This window comes from Entelurus aequoreus, linkage group LG20 (genome assembly GCF_033978785.1).
Source record: "Entelurus aequoreus isolate RoL-2023_Sb linkage group LG20, RoL_Eaeq_v1.1, whole genome shotgun sequence".
NCBI classification, from domain to species: Eukaryota; Metazoa; Chordata; class Actinopteri; order Syngnathiformes; family Syngnathidae; genus Entelurus; species Entelurus aequoreus.
Window position 1 is genome coordinate 9,412,000 of NC_084750.1, and position 13,455 is coordinate 9,425,454.

Sequence of the window (13,455 nt, forward strand, 5' to 3'; positions counted from 1 at the left end):
AAGGGATGACAAGGCTCCAACTCGAACTCTTCACCGTGATCTTCTACTGCCCTGTGAGTCTCTTCCGAGTGATACTTGCCAAAAGTCTCTTGAGGCAACGCCTCCTCGCAGGCCAGTGACCCGAAGCCAGCAGCAAGAGACACCACTTGGTGAGAATCATGACAATTATGAAGATGAAGATGATTGCCAATTACCTCTATTTGCAAACCTTTCACCTGGAACCTTAACTATTGAAAAAAACATCCCACCATCACTTGACAATGCTCCAGAGTGTATACTTACCGAACCTGTGAAACCTTACTTACCTGATCCAGGGAAGTCCTCTGCCAATCCAGCCACATCGCCGCCTCCATCTGTGGGAGAAGATCATCAACACTTACCTGCATCCAATGAGCCTGTTATCTTTTCAGCTGAAGAACCTGAAATTGGAGAACAAGATAAAATGGATGGAGAAACCGAGAAGAGTGGCCAAGCAGAGACATCCCCAGAGTCTACCGACCCTGCCCTTACCCAATCGGTTATGTTTGACTCTGAGGTTCTTAATGAACCTGATGCTATTTGTCGTTCTTCAAGACAGCGACAACCACCTAAGCGATTTGGTTATTCCACGTTGGGTAATCCTTTTATTTCAGTTGTTCAGATGCTTTTCCATAGTCTAGGACAGTGGTTCTCAAATGGGGGTACGTGTACCCCTGGGGGTACTTGAAGGTATGCCAAGGAGTACGTGACATTTTTTTTAAATGTCTGTCAAAAAGAACTGTGAAAAGAAATGCAACAATGCAATATTCAGTGTTGACAGCTAGATTTTTTGTGGACATGTTCCATAAATATTGATGTTAAAGATTTCTTTTTTTGTGAAGAAATGTTTAGAATTAAGTTCATGAATCCAGATGGATCTCTATTACAATCCCCAAAGAGGGCACTTTAAGTTGATGATTACTTCTATGTGTAGAAATCTTTATTTATAATTGAATCACTTGTTTATTTTTCAACAAGTTTTTAGTTATTTTTATATCTTTTTTTCCAAATAGTTCAAAAGACCACAACAAATGAGCAATATTTTGCACTGTTATACAATTTAATAAATCAGAAACTGATGACATAATGCTGTATTTTACTTCTTTAACAACCTCGCGCCAACATATCTCTCCGACCTCCTTCAGCCTTACTGCCCCACCCGATCCCTAAGATCAGCCGATCAGCTGCTACTGACGGTCCCGGACACAAGGCTGAAGCTTAGAGGTGACAGAGCTTTCGCCGCTGCTGCTCCCAAGCTCGGGAACGACCTACCTCTTAGTGTTAGACAAGCCTCCTCTCTTCCTGTTTTTAAATCTCTCTTAAAAACATACTTTTATTCCATGGCTTTTAACACTGAGTGATACCCATCCTGCAATGGCGCCCCATAATACACCTGCTGTGAACCTGTTTTTATGTTTTTATATATATATATATATTTTTTTTTATCGTGTTCTGTTTGTGTTGTGTTGTGTTTGCTCGGTTCTCGTATTATTTTTAACCTGCCCATTGTACAGCACTTTGGCTACCCCTGTGGTAAATTTTAAATGTGCTTTATAAATAAAGTTGATTTGATTTGATTTATAAGAATGTTCCTGGCTCTTCCACAGGCCAGGCTTCTTTTTTTTTGATGGCGAGCTAAAGAAAGAAGAATCTAGTCCAAGGACTGGTTTTGGAAGATTCCAGCCAGGAACCACCACCTGTTCTGTCTGGGCGGGTAGGAGGCTCTCGAGCCGACCCTTTACATTTTTTTCCCCATCTTTAACCAGCAGTACATGGATTGTACTGCCATCCTTTTTTTTCCACAAACTCTTAAGTCTGAACTGAGATTTATTCAGATCCAGAGACATTAATTAATGACATTTGAATTGTGTGTATATATGTATATAGTCACTGTTGTTTTCCAGATTACTTTCCTGTTGAATGGCCATTCAACGTATTGTGTGTGTATATCTGCTGTCCCTCACAAATTGTTTAATACACGGTGTTAATCAACCTGCAATTTGAGCTTTGCCTTCTCTCTCCAAGTCGAAACCCTAGTCTTTTGTTCCTAGCCCATAAACCCCCATATTTATTGCATTGATTGTAGCACGGATTGGTTACACGTTACACACATTTTCTAGATCGCTTCAATCATATGCATCTTGTTTACGTCATCTCAACATCCGGTTTCTGCAGTGTTGTTTTCGGTGATCAAAGTTTTTTTTGACGGTCAAACTTCCACCACCATCAGGTACACCTCATTGTGCTTCATTGTCGAAATAGACGCAATGACATCCTGATGTCATGGCTCCCATTCACTCTATTGTAAGTAGACTTTTATGTACGTTTATCTACAAGCTAGAATTCATCAAAAAAAAAAAAAGGCGTGTTCTTGTCTCATAGGGATTGGGAATTAAAGGCAACATCCCAAAAAAAGTGCAGTTCCCCTTTAAGAAATATTGCTTTCTTGTAGTCACATTAGAAAGAGGTCAATTGTGGCACAAGGGATAAAAACATCCACTTTTTTGACACATTCAAGAGGAGAATAGAAAATTCCTTAAAGTATTTTGTATTTTCACGTGTTCACATTTTGATATTTTGCAGTTTATTATGGGACTACATGTTGAGGGAGGATGAAAGCTGGCCGGTCAGTTTGATGACGGATGGCCTTTCTTTTCTGCCACATTGCATGCTGGGTACCTCTTAAGCCTTCTTACTGAGGGCACCAGACTGACGACATGTCTCATAACATACATCTGCCTGCAGCCGTCAGCACACTTCCTGTGTAGGCTCACACTCGGCCTAAACATAGCCTGGACCACGCTCACTTTCCTTAGCTACAAAGCTGCTAGAAATAGGCCTCAATGTATTGTCACATTCAAATGTAAACATGTTATTTTAGATAATGTAATGATGTTTATCTCTTTTGAATGTAGACCTGTTGTGTTTTAGATAGTTTAATGGTGTCTGTCACATTTAAATGTAGACATGTTGTGTTTTGGGTCATTTTAGTGCCACGTCAGCTCACAAGGGGATTTAGAGACAATACTGAGCAAAAAAGTGTAACCAAGAACTGTACGCGATGCAGAAAGTTGCAGGAAGTATGTGTGACAGTCTGACCACACATGACTTCAGCTTAGATATTTCTAAACTTGAACAGCACTTGCTGCAGCACAGAAGTCTGCCAAGATCTAACAATTCTAATTTGGATTGGTGCGTCCTTCCTGAATATTCCTAAACTTTATCATTATTTCTGCGGTATTTATTTGCTGACAAACATAACACTACATAAGCAGAACTGATGTACAGCTGTAACGAACAACACTGCTGATGAGTTTATTGTAAATAATTATACAACATCAGTTCTATAACAGCAACATTTTAAAGCACATGCAGAGTCAGTTATAGCTGTTGACCACTCATTTGTGAAATGCAGTGACTGCCTTCTTGTACAGTTATTTACAAAAAAACACATCAGGAGATTGCCAACAGCCACAGCTGGTAATGTTAAATATTTTTGACCTCACACTTATTAGATCCCCCACGACGTTGGCACACTTTATAATGGAAAAAATAAAATGTAATTATTTTGAACGGCCCTTAAGCAAGCTGTTAGGTTTGACGACAAACCCTTAATACGAAGTTTCAAACAAGGTGGTGAATATTTAGGGATTCCGCATCAACCATTTCCGTCGCTATGTGTATGCGTTGGTATATGAACTTTGCCATCCTGGGCAGCGCCTGCCTGAACATGATTGATCGAGTCAGAGTGTATTTGTTCTCACTGTGCCTAGACTGTCATTTTAACGGAGCGTGTTTTGACAAGTGTTTGCCTGAGCATATTTCTACAGAAACTAGCAGGGATGCGTTTGGCAAGTCTTTGCAATTTACATACTTGGAGTTAATGCACGTCAGATCATGTTTGGGCCGCCAGTAGATTGGCGCGGCGCCTCGATTCAACCAGTCAGTCTATCTTGGGCAAGGGATGGGTGATCATCTTGTGATAGCAGGTCTTTCCACGACGCCACCATCTTCGTCTTCAGCGGGTCCTCCCATGGCCGCCATCGTGTCCAGTCGATCCTCCCACGACATTGCCATCTTCGTCTTCAGCAGGTCCTACCACGGCGCCGCCATCTTGTCTTCAGCAAGTCCTCCCACGACTCCGCCATCATCTCCAGCGGGTCCTCCCACGCCGCCATCGCCTCCAGCCGTCTTTCAATGACTCTGCCATCTTCGTTTTCAGCTGGTCCTCCCACAACGCTGCCATCTTTGTTTTCAGCGGGTCCTCCCACGACGCCGCTGCCATAGTCTTCGGAGGGTTTTGCCAAGACGCCACCTCATAGTAATCAGCGGATCCTCCCACAACACCGCCTTTGTCTCCAATGCGACCTCCCATGACGCTGACATCATTGTCTTCAGCTGGTTTTCCCACCACGTCACCATTATTTTCAGTGGGTCCTCCCACGATGCCGCCATCTTAGTCTTCAGGGGTCCTCCCATGACCCCGCCTTCTTCGTCTTCAGCGGGTCCTCCCACGACGCTGCCATCTTCGTCTTCAGCGGGTCTTTCCACATTGCCGACATCGTCCCACAACGCTGCCATCTTTGTCTTCAGCAGGTCCTCCCACGAGACCACCACCTTTGTCTTCAGCAGGTCTTCCAACGACGCCGTCGCCATAGTCTTCAGAGGGTTTTGCCACGACGCCGCCATCATAGTATTCAGCGGGTCCTCACACAAGACCGCCAATGTCTCCAATGGGTCCTCCCACGACGCTGACATCATTTTCTTCAGCTGGTTTTCCCACCACGTCGCCATTGTTTTCCGTGGGTCCTCCCACGACGCTGCCATCTTAGTCTTCAGGGGGTCCTCCCACCACGCCGCCATCTTCATCTTCAGCGGGCCCTCCCACCATGCCGCCTTCTTCGTCTTCAGCGGGTCCTCCCACCATCGCCTGCAGCCGTCTCTCAATGACTGCCATCTTCGTTTTCAGCTGGTCCTCCCACAACGCTGCCATCTTTGTTTTCAGCGGGTCCTCCCACGACACCACCACCTTCGTCTTCAGCGGGTCTTCCAACGCCGGGTTTGCCACGACGCCGGCATCATAGTATTCAGCGGGTCCTCCCACGACACCGCCTTTGTCTCCAATTGGTCCTCCCATGACGCTGACATTGTCTTCAGCTGGTTTTCCCACCACGTCACCATTATTTTCAGTGGGTCCTCCCACGACGCCGCCATCTTAGTCTTCAGCTGGTTTTCCCACCACGTCACCATTATTTTCAGTGGGTCCTCCCACGACGCCGCCATCTTAGTCTTCAGGGGGTCCTCCCATGACGCCGCCTTCTTCGTCTTCAGCGGGTCCTCCCACGACGCTGCCATCTTCGTCTTCAGCGGGTCTTTCCACATTGCCGACATCGTCCCACAACGCTGCCATCTTTGTCTTCAGCAGGTCCTCCCACGAGACCACCACCTTTGTCTTCAGCAGGTCTTCCAACGACGCCATCGCCATAGTCTTCAGAGGGTTTTGCCACGACGCCGCCATCATAGTATTCAGCGGGTCCTCACACAAGACCGCCAATGGGTCCTCCCACGACGCTGACATCATTTTCTTCAGCTGGTTTTCCCACCACGTCGCCATTGTTTTCCGTGGGTCCTCCCACGACGCCGCCATCTTAGTCTTCAGGGGGTCCTCCCACCACGCCGCCATCTTCATCTTCAGCGGGCCCTCCCACCACGCCGCCTTCTTCGTTTTCAGCGGGTCCTCCCACCATCGCCTGCAGCCGTCTCTCAATGACTGCCATCTTCGTTTTCAGCTGGTCCTCCCACGACGCTGCCATCTTCGTCTTCAGCGGGTCCTCCCACGACGCTGCCATCTTCGTCTTCACTAGGTCTTTCCACGTTGCCGACATCGTCTTTATTGGGTCGTCCCACCACGCCGCCATTTCCAGCGGATCCTTCCACGACCGCCATTGTGTCCAGTCGATCCTCCCACGACATTGCCATCTTCGTCTTCAGCAGGTCCTACCACCACGCCGCCATCTTCCCAGCAGGTCCTCCCACTACGCCGCCATCGCCTCCAGCGCGTCTCTCCATGACTCTGCCATCTTCGTTTTCAGCTGGTCCTCCCTTAAAGGTGCCATCTTTGTCTTCAGCGGGTCCTCCCACGACACTGCCATCTTCGTCTTCAGCGGGTCTTTCCACATTGATGACATCGTCTTTAGTGGGTTGTCCCACTACACCGCCATCTTCAGCGGGTCCTTCCACGACCGCCATTGTGTCCAGTCGATTCTCCCACGACATTGCCATCTTCGTCTTCAGCAGGTCCTAACACGGCGCCGCCATCTTTGTCTTCAGCAGGTCCTCCCACAACGCCGCCATTGTCTCCAGCGCGTCTTTCCATGACTCTGCCGTCTTCGTTTTCAGCGGGTCCTCCCACGACACCACCACCTTCGTCTTCAGCGGGTCTTCCAACGACGCCCCTGCCATAGTCTTCAGAGGGTTTTGCCACGACGCCGCCATCATAGTATTCAGCGGGTCCTCCCACAACACCACCATTGTCTCCAATGAGTCCTCCCACGACGCTGACATCATTGTCTTCAGCTGGTTTTCCCACCACGTCGCCATCTTCGTCTTCAATGGGTCCTCCCACCACGCCCCCATCTTCGTCTTCAGCGGGTCTTTCCATGACACCAACATCGTCTTTAGTGAGTTGTCCTACAACGCCGCCGTCTTCGTTTTAATCTTATTATAGACTGTACTCTTGTTTAGACACTCTTAGCTTCTGTCCCATGTCCCTGGCTGAAGAGGTTCACTGCTGTGAGCATGATGTCACACTTGCTTGGCGATGTTGCTCCAGTTGGACTTTGTCTTCTTAAAAGATGCCACTGTCCTCTTAATATTTGCACATTTTGTAGATGGCTGGCCACGTGTATATCTGTACTATATATAAAAACTATGTCCACAACACTCGAGACCGTCACAATGGCATGCGTTTTATTCATATCTGGTTTCGGTAGCGCGGTTTTTGGTAATCAAAATCTTATTTCGGTGGTCAGGTTTTCGGTACATCAATAGTGCGCAAATAATAGGCTGTACATAACAATTCATACTGTAACGACCAGCTAATGTTAATGTTTTATGTTCATGTGGTTTGGATCTGTCAGTTTACGAACACACCGTCCATGTTTGAAAAGTGATTTGTCGGAAAATGAGGAAGTGTTGTTGTGTGTCCGGGAAGTGCGGACTCACGAGACGAAAGTAAAAAATATCTTTGTTTGTAGCTCATATTTGTGATTTCTTCTGGGGGCTACGATATATTATATTGCTTAAATTTGTTTTCAAGTAGAAAAATAAAACCCTTATTTTCAATGTGTGGCGTTAATAAAAATGTTGTGTTACATTAATGGAAACCCTGGATATATTTAATTTGGATCAAATTTTTACTATTCCTGTTTTTTTTGTTTTGTGTTATTTTGATGGTATTTGTTGCAGTTTCATTTTTGTTAACACGTCTCAGCGCCATGTTTTGAATAGCAAAATTAAAAACAAATTGCACATGCACATCTAACTTCTGGGTAGTAACTAATCATTGGACACAGCTTTGTCAGACGTATGATAATTCCACCCTGTGTACAATCAATAATCCAAATAATATACAATTTAGAACCTTTCAATACATTCTATTGGCAAACAAACATCTATACATCTTATGCTGCGCTTGCCGTTGTGCATTGTCTCATGTTACGTTTTACAGGAAGATGATGTACATACTGTATGATATCTTTGCTTAAAATACGATAATTTTACGCTTCTGGTACAGTCATTTCTCCTTTACCATCTGGCATTTTGGTCTGTAAAATAATCGACACTGTAGAGGTGCATTTTGTGACTCATTTTCACCCTTTTTATGTACGTCGGTTGACGAGTAAAACTTTTGCAAGTTTCAGAAATTGATTACAATTTAGGACGGATGAGTCTCTGGCACATTACCTCACGTTTACGTTATGGTCTTCAATTTCCGTATGCGGATGCTGGCAGCCCTCGCAGAGTAAAAACTGGAGGAGAAAGACAAGACTGTTCACTCTGTGTCTTTCATGCCGCTACAGATAACGCAATAATTTATGGGTGTATATTCGTTTCACTTTCAGGAAATGTGATTAGATTTTGGGGCTTATTTGATCTTTTCAGTACGTTACCTTACGTTTACTTCTGTGTGCATGCTTGCATTCCAGCCTCCACCCACGGAGACGGAGATGTGAATGACGGACAAGAGGGCTAACTCTGTTTCTTACATACCGCTGTACTGTACAGTGGGTCTGGATAATTTTTGCCTCATTACTGTGAGAATCCTGCGTGTGACTGAAGCATTAAGGAGTGGGGGTGGGTTAATTTATCGAGGACAAGCTGCAGTGTGCTCAAACAACCACCGTGTAGCATCTGTGAGCAGATAATACTGTATCATCTCTTTCTCTTTTGGACTTAACAGTTCTTTACATTGAGGAAAGGCCATTCTTCACTCATGCTTTAAGTGAGTGATGAGGCAAAAACTAATCCAGACCCACTGTAGATAGCTCAAAAATGTATGAGCACCTTTTTATGAAACTTTTAGGACTGTCATAAATGAGAAGTGATTTAATTTTGGGAATGATCCAGATCAACATCTGCCTTCAAGACTTGTTTTTGTTATTGGGAGGTAGGACCTGGTGGAGGTCTGCGTTCTTTTTCCTCACATTTTTAGAGCCTTTACATTTATAGACACTTACCAAAGTCTGCAAGCGCATCAGGACTGATACCAATCATAGAAATGTTTCATGATTCAGGGTTCTTGAACAGGGATCATCAAAAGTCCCATCAGTAACACCCCCTTCACATACACCATATTTGTTGGAAATAATACATTTGTATACAAATGAAAATGATTAAGTTGGAGAACTGGAATGTAAAAAGCAATGCAGATGTTGCGTGTAAAAAAACAAAATCAGATCTAAAATGGACAGATGCTGCGGTCCGACGGGACAGTGCACACTCAGAAATAATGAAACAGAACCCACGGAAGTGCGGACATCTTAAAAGAACACGTTGCACGTTAAGCTGTTCTGTAATCATTTGGCTAACTTAAACACAGGCCTCCTCCTAGAAGTGTGCGGCCCGGCCCTAAAAGGGCGGCGGTTCTGGACGCTTGTGGTTAAAAAGTTCCAGCTTCTCTTTCATGGCGGCTGCAAAGGAGGAGGGGGTGCAGTCAAAGAGGAGGGGACTAAAATATCCTAAAAGTTTGCATCTATAATTGGCACTGCTTTTTATGTGTGAGTGCAGAATGCACCACGAAACCCAACCCCCCACCCACCGCCATCACTGCTGCCACCTTCCCTTGTCCCCTCCTACTGTGTGCAGACCTTCACAAACTGCCTTCAACTCATCTCATCTGCACACTGGATTTTGCATTCTGGATTATTTTCACCCCATGTTGTGCCTCTTTAGAGCAGTTTGGGTGAAGATGCTGAGGAGCTGCTGATACGGGTGCTGATAGGGGCTGGAGGCAGGTGGGCGCCAAACCTCCAGTAGACGCTGATTGACAGGTCATAGAAGTAAGCATCTATTTATTTTAAAGCAAACATGTACATTTACAGTCAGTCCATCATTAGTTTTTTCATCTGCAAGTTAGTTTTCTCTCACGACGACCTGTTTTCTGCATTTCACCGATTATAAACATGCTTCTGTTAAATGCATCTTCACTGTATTCCCAAGTCTACCGTTGACAGAGAGAGGAAGTGGAATGTTGCACAGCAGCAAAACAACTCCATTATGACTTTAACATATTGTCTGCATGTAAAAAAGGGAGAGTAGCATTTTACTGGGCTGACTTTCTCGGACAAATTGCTGTAATTAGTGACTGCCCACTCCCATGAATAGCACCAGTGAAAGCACAAGGCAGAAATAGTCGAACGAAAGATCAGATAAGAATGTTTTTACTCACAGAAAATAATACAGACTTTACAGTACTGAATAGTCCACTTTGTAGAACATTAATTAAAACTGTCTAGGGAGTAAACGTATTTCCAACCTAATGTCATTAAATACAGTCAATACTAATTGTCATGGGATTGTTTTGTATATAACACGGTATTAAGTTAGAAAATGTCTGATTTGGTCAAAAATTCACACAAGGAGATAAGCTATTAGCATTTTTAGGTTAAGTTAGCAGTTTGAAAGCATCACTTGTGTAAAACAAATAAGTTTGGCCTACTGGCGAAAAAAAATACATGGCTCAATTTTAAAAATTTAGCACAAGGAGATTATTTAAGTAGTTGTTTTCGCCACTGAAGATTAGTTCAGCAGTTAACAGATAATTTTTTTCACCAGTTATCAATTTTTTTCCTCCCCACATTTACAAGTTTACACATTTTAAATGCGGCCTACGGTCGGAGAGTGGTTGATATAAATTTCTAGTAATAAATGGCTTAATTTTTAGCTTGTGCAGTTGATTAGCTTAGCAGTTTTCAACAGTTATTTTACCACATCATGTAACCGTATTCTCCTCCCTAATGCCCTTATTCAACATCCAAGATTACAATGTATAAGTCTAAAGCACATTAAATACAATATGTTGTCTAAAACTTGATGATTTTGGTCATAAACAACTCAGTTTTAGCACCTGGAGATCGGTTTAGTCGTTGCCTTACCTTTCTTTATTGATCTTAGTACCTCCAAAGATTAGTTCAACATTTAATTTTACACAGCCTAAAAACACAGCGTCTACATTTAAAACATATTTGCTGATGCTTACTGTTAATCATCGGATTTTAGTGTCATTGGAATATCTTGGCTGTTGTCAACTGCTAAGCTAATGTTCAACTAATTTACAGCACTATATGACAGTTGTCTACTTCCCTAATACTTTTTGTTTTGCATCGGAAATCATTGTTTCCAAGTTTAAAATGGATTAAATGCTGCCTACAGTCAAAAAATGTTGGTAATTTTTCCTTAATTTATAGGTGCTGTTGGTTGCTTAGCCTTTAATTTAATTGAGCTAAAATTCCTCTATTTAATTTTTATTACCCTTCTCCAATTCCTTAGTTTTTCACCAAAAAGCAATGTTTCTCAGTTGAATTCTGCCTATGGTAATTTTTGCTAACCCCCCTTATTTTTTCTACTTCAAGATGCGATAAATGTTCCCTACAGCTTTTGACAGCTATTTTACATCACAATTTAACCATATTCTGATCCCTAATACTTTTATTTTACATGTACAAACACAATTTAAGTTTAAAACTTAGATGCTGATGAGGGTGAAAACATTTTTGTCATTAATTGCTTAATTTTTAGCTGCTCCAATTAGCTTAGCTATTGAAGATTAGTTTTATGTTTTATGTTCACCTTAGCTTTCAGCTAAATCTTTTAACTTTTAACGTCCGCACTGTTTTTATTTTTATAGACTGCATTTTAATTTTGCTTTTATTTTTCTTTCATTTCACTTTGTTGTCTGTGAAGCACTTTGAGTCTGCCTTGTGTATGAAAAGCGCTATACAAATAAAGTTGCCTTGCCTTGCCTTGCCTAGTTTAGGGGGGTTCAGCAAATAATTGACCTAACCAAGTAAGTATATTCTCCTCACCAATTCCTTTAATTTGCATCCAAAATCACAATTTGTAAGTCTAAACAAAAATGGTAGATTTTGGTACTAAATGGCTCAGTTTTAGCATAACAGATTAGCTTAGCCGGTGAGGATAATCGTAGCCAATCAGCTTCAGCTAAATGGTTGTGCCTGTTGTGGATTTAAAAACATCAGGTGAAAGATTGTCTTGTAACACCATCTGTTCTGCATGGAAATGTGCTAAGTTATTAGGTGAAATGTTGCAAATTGACTAAAAACATTTTAACAACTTAATGCTTATGGTCAGCCATGTTTGTTTACCTGGGACGTCACAACTAAGAAGCTTCATGAGGGTTACGGCCTACCGTCAGTGACCTGCAGTTGGTTCATAAAGTTCATACATAATATCATGAAGCATTACCGGTACATTGAAGTCAATGTAACTAGGGCTTGACCGATGAAATGACATACAGTATATCGTGATAGACACATAATATCAATATAAAATGTGTTTCGATAAAACATGCGATATATATTAATATTTTTTGGTCAAAAGAAAACAGAAATTATAAAGCAAGATGCGTTTCATGAAGTCACTTGCGCTCTGGGAACCCAGGAAACAGGAAGTATCACTTAACAATATTTATTGAACAATGGGAGGGACATTCTAATCGCCAATAACGTAACAGTATCGACTGCCAAGTGTGGTTGCGCCGTCTTTCTGTCTAGTTGTGGATTCTCTGCATGGAATGAGAAGAGAAACTATAATATTTTGATATTAACTCAATAACAGAAACTTATCTAGTTTTTTTGGTTTTAATGCAGACAACATCCTGACACTTCCAATGTGTCGGTTTAACGAGTAGCTTCCCAAACTACTCTGTGTAGTGTTCAATAGCTTACACACTACTGCCATCTAGTGTCTCAAAAGTGCAACTACATTCAAATCTATTTTAATTATTTCATTACCTTAGCTCATACTTGCCAACCCTCCCGAATTTTCCGGGAGACTCCCGAATTTCAGTGCCTCTCCCGAAAATCTCCTGGGACAACTATTCTCCCGAATTGCTCCCGATTTCCAGCCGGACTTAAGGCACGCCCCCTCCAGGTCCGTGCGGACGTGAGTGAGGACAGCATGTCGTCAGGTCCGTGCGGACGTGAGTGAGGACAGCATGTCGTCACATCCGCTTGGCCAACCAAAAAGTAACCACAGAACACTAGTGTTCTGTGGTTACTTTTTGGTTGGCCAACGGTTTACGTTGTATTGCGCACCCTGATGGCAGGTGTGGGAGTCGGTTCTGAAGTATGAAGTAAAGAGACGTAACTTCGTCACCTCGCCTTGTTATAGACTCCAACCCAGAATATTACACTGCCCATACCTACGCTCCTTCAAAGGCTGTGCTACTGGCTGCAAAGCATTGCACTTTCAAATACAACAATGAGTAGAGAGGAGTGTTATGTGTGTATATGTGTAAATAAATGAACACTGAAATTCAAGTATTTATTTTATATATATATATATATATATATATATATATATATATATATATATATATATATATATATATATATATATATATATATATATATATATATAGCTAGAAGTATAACCCATTTATCATTTATTTATTTATAATTCATTGAAAGTCAAGTATTTATTTTATTTATATATATATATACAGTGGGGCAAAAAAGTATTTAGTCAGCCACCCATTGATTGTCAATGGGTGGCTGACTAAATACTTTTTTGCCCCACTGTATATATGTATATATATATATGTATATGTATATATATATATATAAGAAATACTTAAATTTCAGTGAGTTCTAGCTATAAATATACTCCTCCCCCGCCCACCCCGACCCCGCCCAC

General features: G+C 42.5%; 1 protein-coding gene across 1 annotated transcript in view; it reads left to right on the plus strand.

Moving 5' to 3' along the window:
- Window positions 1-9,445: 9,445 nt before the first annotated feature.
- LOC133635908 (collagen alpha-1(XXII) chain-like) overlaps window positions 9,446-13,455 on the plus strand; it is a 94,126-nt gene continuing 90,116 nt past the window's right edge. The window contains exon 1 of the mRNA XM_062029364.1: window positions 9,446-9,569. The gene's annotated coding sequence lies outside the window, so the exon portion shown is untranslated. The remainder of the gene's footprint in view (window positions 9,570-13,455) is intronic.